Source organism: Dipodomys spectabilis, unplaced genomic scaffold (genome assembly GCF_019054845.1).
Source record: "Dipodomys spectabilis isolate Male_0828 unplaced genomic scaffold, ASM1905484v1 ptg000227l, whole genome shotgun sequence".
Lineage (NCBI taxonomy): Eukaryota > Metazoa > Chordata > Mammalia > Rodentia > Heteromyidae > Dipodomys > Dipodomys spectabilis.
This window is the reverse complement of record NW_024870904.1, coordinates 4,399,466-4,405,465: the sequence shown is the minus strand read 5'-3', so window position 1 is coordinate 4,405,465 and position 6,000 is coordinate 4,399,466. Positions and strand designations below refer to the sequence as shown.

Sequence of the window (6,000 nt, the reverse complement as noted above, 5' to 3'; positions counted from 1 at the left end):
CCTTGAACACTTATATCTTTATTGTTGTCCACCTCTAGGTCATTTTTCCTCCCATAATTAACATATTGTTAGGTGTACATTCTTCCTGCTCCTTTGAGAAACATCTTATCCTAACCTCTCTTTTCTGTTTCCTCAATAAATTGTGAAGTTCTTTTAAATTTTTTTTTGTTCAGGTTTCTGGATCACGAACATCCTTGTATGAAGTCCCTGTTATAGAGTTGTCAGTACTTTGAGAAGATCACTACCTGGGGCATCCACAGCTAACCCTCTTTACTTCACATGTCCAAGGGTCTTAGCAAAACCAAGCCAAATCTTTATATGTGCATTCTAATTTAAATGTTTGCTACCAAAAGTTTGATGTGGAGACTTCATCAGGCGTGTTGGAAGTTGGCTGGGCTCATAGTCTAGGCCAGAACGCAAAATGGAAGATACAGGAAAGAAAAGATTGGTGAGGAGCCAGCCGAGGAGAGGAGCGCAGTGCCAAAGTCTTCATGCAATATGCAAGCCTGGCAAGCCCCTTGGGATAAGAGTGAGGAGCCCAGAACAGGGCCTGTGCTATCCATCAGTACTCTATCAGCAGCACATGGCACCTCTAGCATGGGACATGGTGTGCCAGGTTTCAGGAAGTCTGACTGTTGACACACGGTCCTGTTAGTCAAGTTAAGCCAGTGGCCTAATGTAATTGCCTTTCTTATGTAGATGATACAATTGCTGTGGACAAGAAGAATTGGTAGTAAAACTATTGTCTGATGAACTAGTTAAAATTCTTCAGGATATTTGTGTGTGTGTGTTTGTGTGTGTGTGTACTAAGAAGATAACAAATTGAAAAGTAGTTCAGAGAGAACTCAAATGATAAGGGTGTCGGACTTAAGTCCTCAGCAAGATAGATCCATTACAATCACAACCAATAAGTGAAAAGGAAAGGTGTCCTTCACTTATTTTGACCTACCTTGATAAAGCCCATTGTGTTCAAAATAATAACAGAAATGTATGTGTTGATGCTTACTGCTGTACAACAGCTAGTTTACAAGTGACAGCAGAGGCATAGAGTCTCTTCTGTGTGCGGCCCCTGCACTCACTGGAAAGGAGGACAGTAGTATTGAAAGTGAACTAAAGTCACTTGTAAGTTTGTCTTTTAAATTGCAGGGGAAGCATTGACTAAATGAGCAGATGTTTTGTTTTGCTGGTCCTTAGACTTGACCTCAGAGGCCAGGTGCTGTCCCTGAGCTGCTTTTGCTAAAGGGTAGCATTCTACCACTTGAGCCACAGCACCACTTCCAGGTTTGTCTGTGCATGTGGACCTGAGGAATAAAACCCAGCTCCTCAGTCAGGCAATGCAAGCCCTGTACCACTTCACTACCTTGCTTGTCCTATAAGCAGACTTTTTATGTTAAAAGAAGAAAGAATAGGCTGGTATGTAGTATCCACCTTCCATGTGCAAGTCCCAAGGTTCAATCCCCCAAAGTGAAAGGAAGAAAGTAGAAAATGGAATGATATGAAGTATACAGTTACAAGAACAAAGAAAATAGAAGAACAAAGGCAATGAGCAAGTATTAGGTTTTTGTTTGTTCATGATTGTTTCTTTTTTCTTTTAATTGTTGGCTGTGGGGTTTAAACTCAGGAGGGCCTGGCATATTCCCTAGGCTTTTCACTAAAGGCTACCATGCTACCACTTCCAGCCAGAATGTCACTTCTAGTTTTCTGGCATTTAATTGGTGATAAGTCACAATGAATTTTCTGCTGATGTGGTGCTGAGAACTGGAACCCAGTGCCTCATGTAGCAAGGCAAGCACTCTATCACTGAGCCACACTCCCAGCCCTGCCTCCTTTCTTAAAACTGTGTGGTTGGGGCTGGCAATGTGGCTTAGTGATAAAGTGCTTGCCTAGCATGCATGGAGCACAGGTTTTGATTTCTCAGTACCGAACAAACAACAACTACCAAACACCCCTAGATGCCCTGGTGTTGTAGCTCAAGGGGTAGAGTGGTAGCCTTCAGCATAATGAAATTCAGGAACTGTTCTCACAACTTAAGTTCAAGCCCCAGGAATGTCAAACAACAACAACAACAAATGAGCAAATGAAAACAAAAAACCCAATGTCAGCAAGTTTCATTGATAAACACACCACACACACACACACACACACACACACACACACACACACACACACTTTTTAAAACCATATTCACCTCCTATACCATGTCTGCTTACCCTCCCTGCTCCAAATGCTACCTATATCCATAGAAGAATTTATTCTATGTTTCTGTTGCTTTTGCATTCTTCAAAAATTATTGTGAAGGTGATACATATACCTATGTATGTATAGATACATACATACATATGTCTATATATACACATGTGAGTTTATATATGTATATATACACATATACTCATATATGTATACATACACATGTGTATGCATACATATATACATATGGGTATTTATACATATATATGTATGTCAAAGTTCCATAAGCCAGGTATTCATTTCATTACTTGATTGATTACTCGGTTGATTTCATTACTTATTGAACAATATGCATTTTTGCACAATTCCACCCACTTTTTAAAAGTAGCATTTATTTCCATGTATCACAGTAAAACATACTAATATTTGGTATTGATCTCATTGTCTGAGTGCTGTCCCTGAACATTTTATCTTAAGGATTTATCACTTGAGCCATCTATCAATTTCTACTTCTGGATTTTCAGGCGATTAATTGTAGATAAGAGTTTCATTGACCTTTCTGAAAGGGCTAGATGAAATCTAAATCCTCAGGTCTCAGGTTTACCAACATGAGACACTTGTGTCCAGCACCTTTAAATATTATTATATGCACTATGTTATTTGTGGTATGTTTTTTTCTTTTCATCATTCACGTGGCTTGATCTCTGGGCCTGGGCTCTGTCCCTCAGCTCTTCAGCTCAAGGCTACTGCTCTACTACTGGACCCACAGCACCACTTCCAGATCCTTCTGTTATGTGATCCTGAGCAACCTAACCCAGGGCCTCATCCATGCAAGGCAAGCACTCTCCACTGAGCCACCTTTCTAGCACCTACAGTAGAATTTTCAAAGGAATATATTAGGTTTTACATATTTGTTTGTTGCACAGATTCAACAAACCATAGAACCAAAATACTTGAAAAAGTATGGCACCTATAGTAAACATGCAGCCTTTTAAAAAACTGGCATTATCCAATGAACAATGCGTTGTAACAACTCTTTAGTAGAATTTAAATTGTAATAGGTATCAGAGGTGATTTACAGTGTATAAAAGATTCCCTGGAGATTATATTAGAGGTGATTTGCACTGTATAGAAGGATGTGTGCAGGTTACATGAAAGCAAACTAAGAAATACATATCAGATGAGACATATATAATAAATAGCAAAGTAATCACTAAAATGAAGCCATGTTAATATTGTAATATAAAAATAGTAAATATATCAGGTAATGTCTGATTTGAACAGAAGAAAACATACTCAAAAAACTCAATAAGCCAAAGGGACATACATTAATTATGAAGAAATAAGAGTAAATCAATGTAAACATACCATAAGCAATAATCAATAATAAAAAATACAAGTAGTCATGATAGGAAAGGAAAAGGACCTCAGCACAAATTGTGTTTCCACAGATACAGAGCATTGATAATAACAGGCAAATTATAAATCTGTATGCTGAAAAGTTCTATGCTGAAAACCAAAGTCTACAAAGACATGATTAAAAGGCCAAAGAATGATAATTTCTTTAATCTATCATTATGATTTTAGAAGTAATATTCATTTTAATGACTGCCTAACTAGACAAACGGTCACTAGAAACACACACATGGATGGCATTATCTTTACTAAATGCTGCTTATAAAGAACTAAGCTGTTTTGTTTACCAAGACAGACACACTGAGAATAGATCTGAAGAGAAATTGTCTAGAAATCAGTATGACAAATATGACATAAATACAGGATAAAATCCAACAATATGTTTCTAATAATCTAACAGTAAAACAAACAGAAGGAAACTAGAATGGATATGTAAAAAAAATATGTCTGCTATCATTGGGATTTATTCAATATTAAAGGGAGCCATTTTCTTCACTTGGGAAATAAAAACAAATTGGTTTCAATTTTGTATGGTGTATTCACATGTATATCTTCTGGTGGGTGTGGCAGAGCCATAGAATGTGAGGGAAATAGGGTGATGAAAGTAAAATATACAACTCAAGAGTAGAGATAGGAGGGAGAATTTGGGAGAGAATGAAGGCATGGAAGACACTGTATGAAAAGAAGGGTATTTTTACCTCACTCATATCATTATATCTCTCTATACATCACCTCCACAATAACATTAAATTGCATTAATTATAAAACAATACCTTCAGCATAAGCGATTTGCTTAGTGAAGAAAATCTACCACAGTTAGAACAGTTACAATTGTTCAAAACACATTACAACACTTAATTTGAAAGATAAACTATTTCAGTTTAGGTTGCATATTAATTCTACATAAACCAGTAACAATAAACTGTTTCATTGTAGTATCCAATTAAGTGTTAATGTTAAATGTTGAGGTAAGAAAAATCAAGGCAAGTACTTCTGGCTCAAGACTGTCATTTTAGCCGAGCTAGTAAGGAGGAAACTGAGGTCTGGAAGCCAGCCTGGATAGACAACTCAAACTAAGCAGCTAATGAACAGGTTAGAGGTATGGCTCAAGTGATAGTGCCAACAGTGAGTGAGGAAGTTGACTGTCTGTGAGACCTGCAGTTCAAGCTCCAATAGTAGCTCAAGAAACCCATGAAGTATGTGTTTACATGTGTTTCTAAGTTAGAAACCTAATTGTAGTGATACTAGCAAGTCTTCGTCTCAGATATAAAGGGAAAAGAAGATGAGTGGAGAAGGTGGGGAAGGGAAGCAAAAGGTTAGGGAAAAGAAGGAAGAAGAGAGAACAAGACAGTAGTGGAGAGGAGGGGAACAGAGGGAAAGGGAAAAGAAGAGAAGAAGAGAGAAGGGGAAGAATACTTCATAGCATCAGATTTGACAGTAACTGGTCTGGGAAGATTGCTCAGTGGTAGAGTGCTTGCTTAGCATGCATGAGGCCCTGTGTTTGAATCCTCAGCACCACATAAGCAAAATGTTGGAAGTGTTCTTTTGCTTCAGTTTGAAATGTACTCTCCTTGAGCTGAAGAGCTGAGTGAAAGCACCCAGGCCCACAGTTCAGGACCCACGACTGAGGAAAAACAAATAAGAAAGCAAGATTTGACAGTAAGCCCATAAATAGAACTCCAAAAGTACATCATGGAAAAAACAAAGAAACAAACAAACAATGTGAGTCTCTGGTGGATCACACCTATAATCTTAGGTACTGAAAAGGTGAGATCTGAAGATCGGGTCTCAGAGTCAGCCTGGGCAGGTATAGCTGTGAAACTCTTACTTGCAGTAAATCACCAGAAAACTGGAAGTAGTGCTGTGGCCAAAGTGGTAGAGTGCTAGTCTTGAACCTAAGAGCTGAGGGACAGCATTCAAGCCCAGAGTTCAAGCCCCATGTCCTACAATAGATAAATAAGTAAATAAGTAAGTAAGTAAATAAATAAATAAATAAATGAGTAATAAATACAAACGAAAACCTTGTATGTTGAAAAACACTACCAATAAAGGAAAAAAAGCATGGTATGAGAGAAGTATTTGCATATATCTCTAAATGGATTTTTAACCCATATGAATTAGAAAATATAAGGATAATCATTCTAGAAACACCTACACAAAAAAATCTAATTTTAAAATGGGAAAAAAATTGAAGAGACTTTTCTAAAAATGACATACGCATGTAGTACATTAAAATATAAAAGTAGTTTAATGTCAGTAGTCATGAGAAAAATTCAAATCAAAATTCTGATAAAATAACTATTTTATACATGCTAGTATGGATATAGTTTTAAATAAAAACAACAAAAATACTCTCAAAGTCTAAAAAAAGCTAGGAAAGATGTGAAAAGAATGTGA

At 37.2% G+C, this 6,000-nt stretch overlaps 1 pseudogene; it reads left to right on the top strand.

Annotated features, from left to right (window-relative positions):
- The first annotated feature begins 421 nt into the window (after positions 1–421).
- Positions 422–6,000, top strand: part of LOC122123334 — a 28,331-nt pseudogene continuing 22,752 nt past the window's right edge.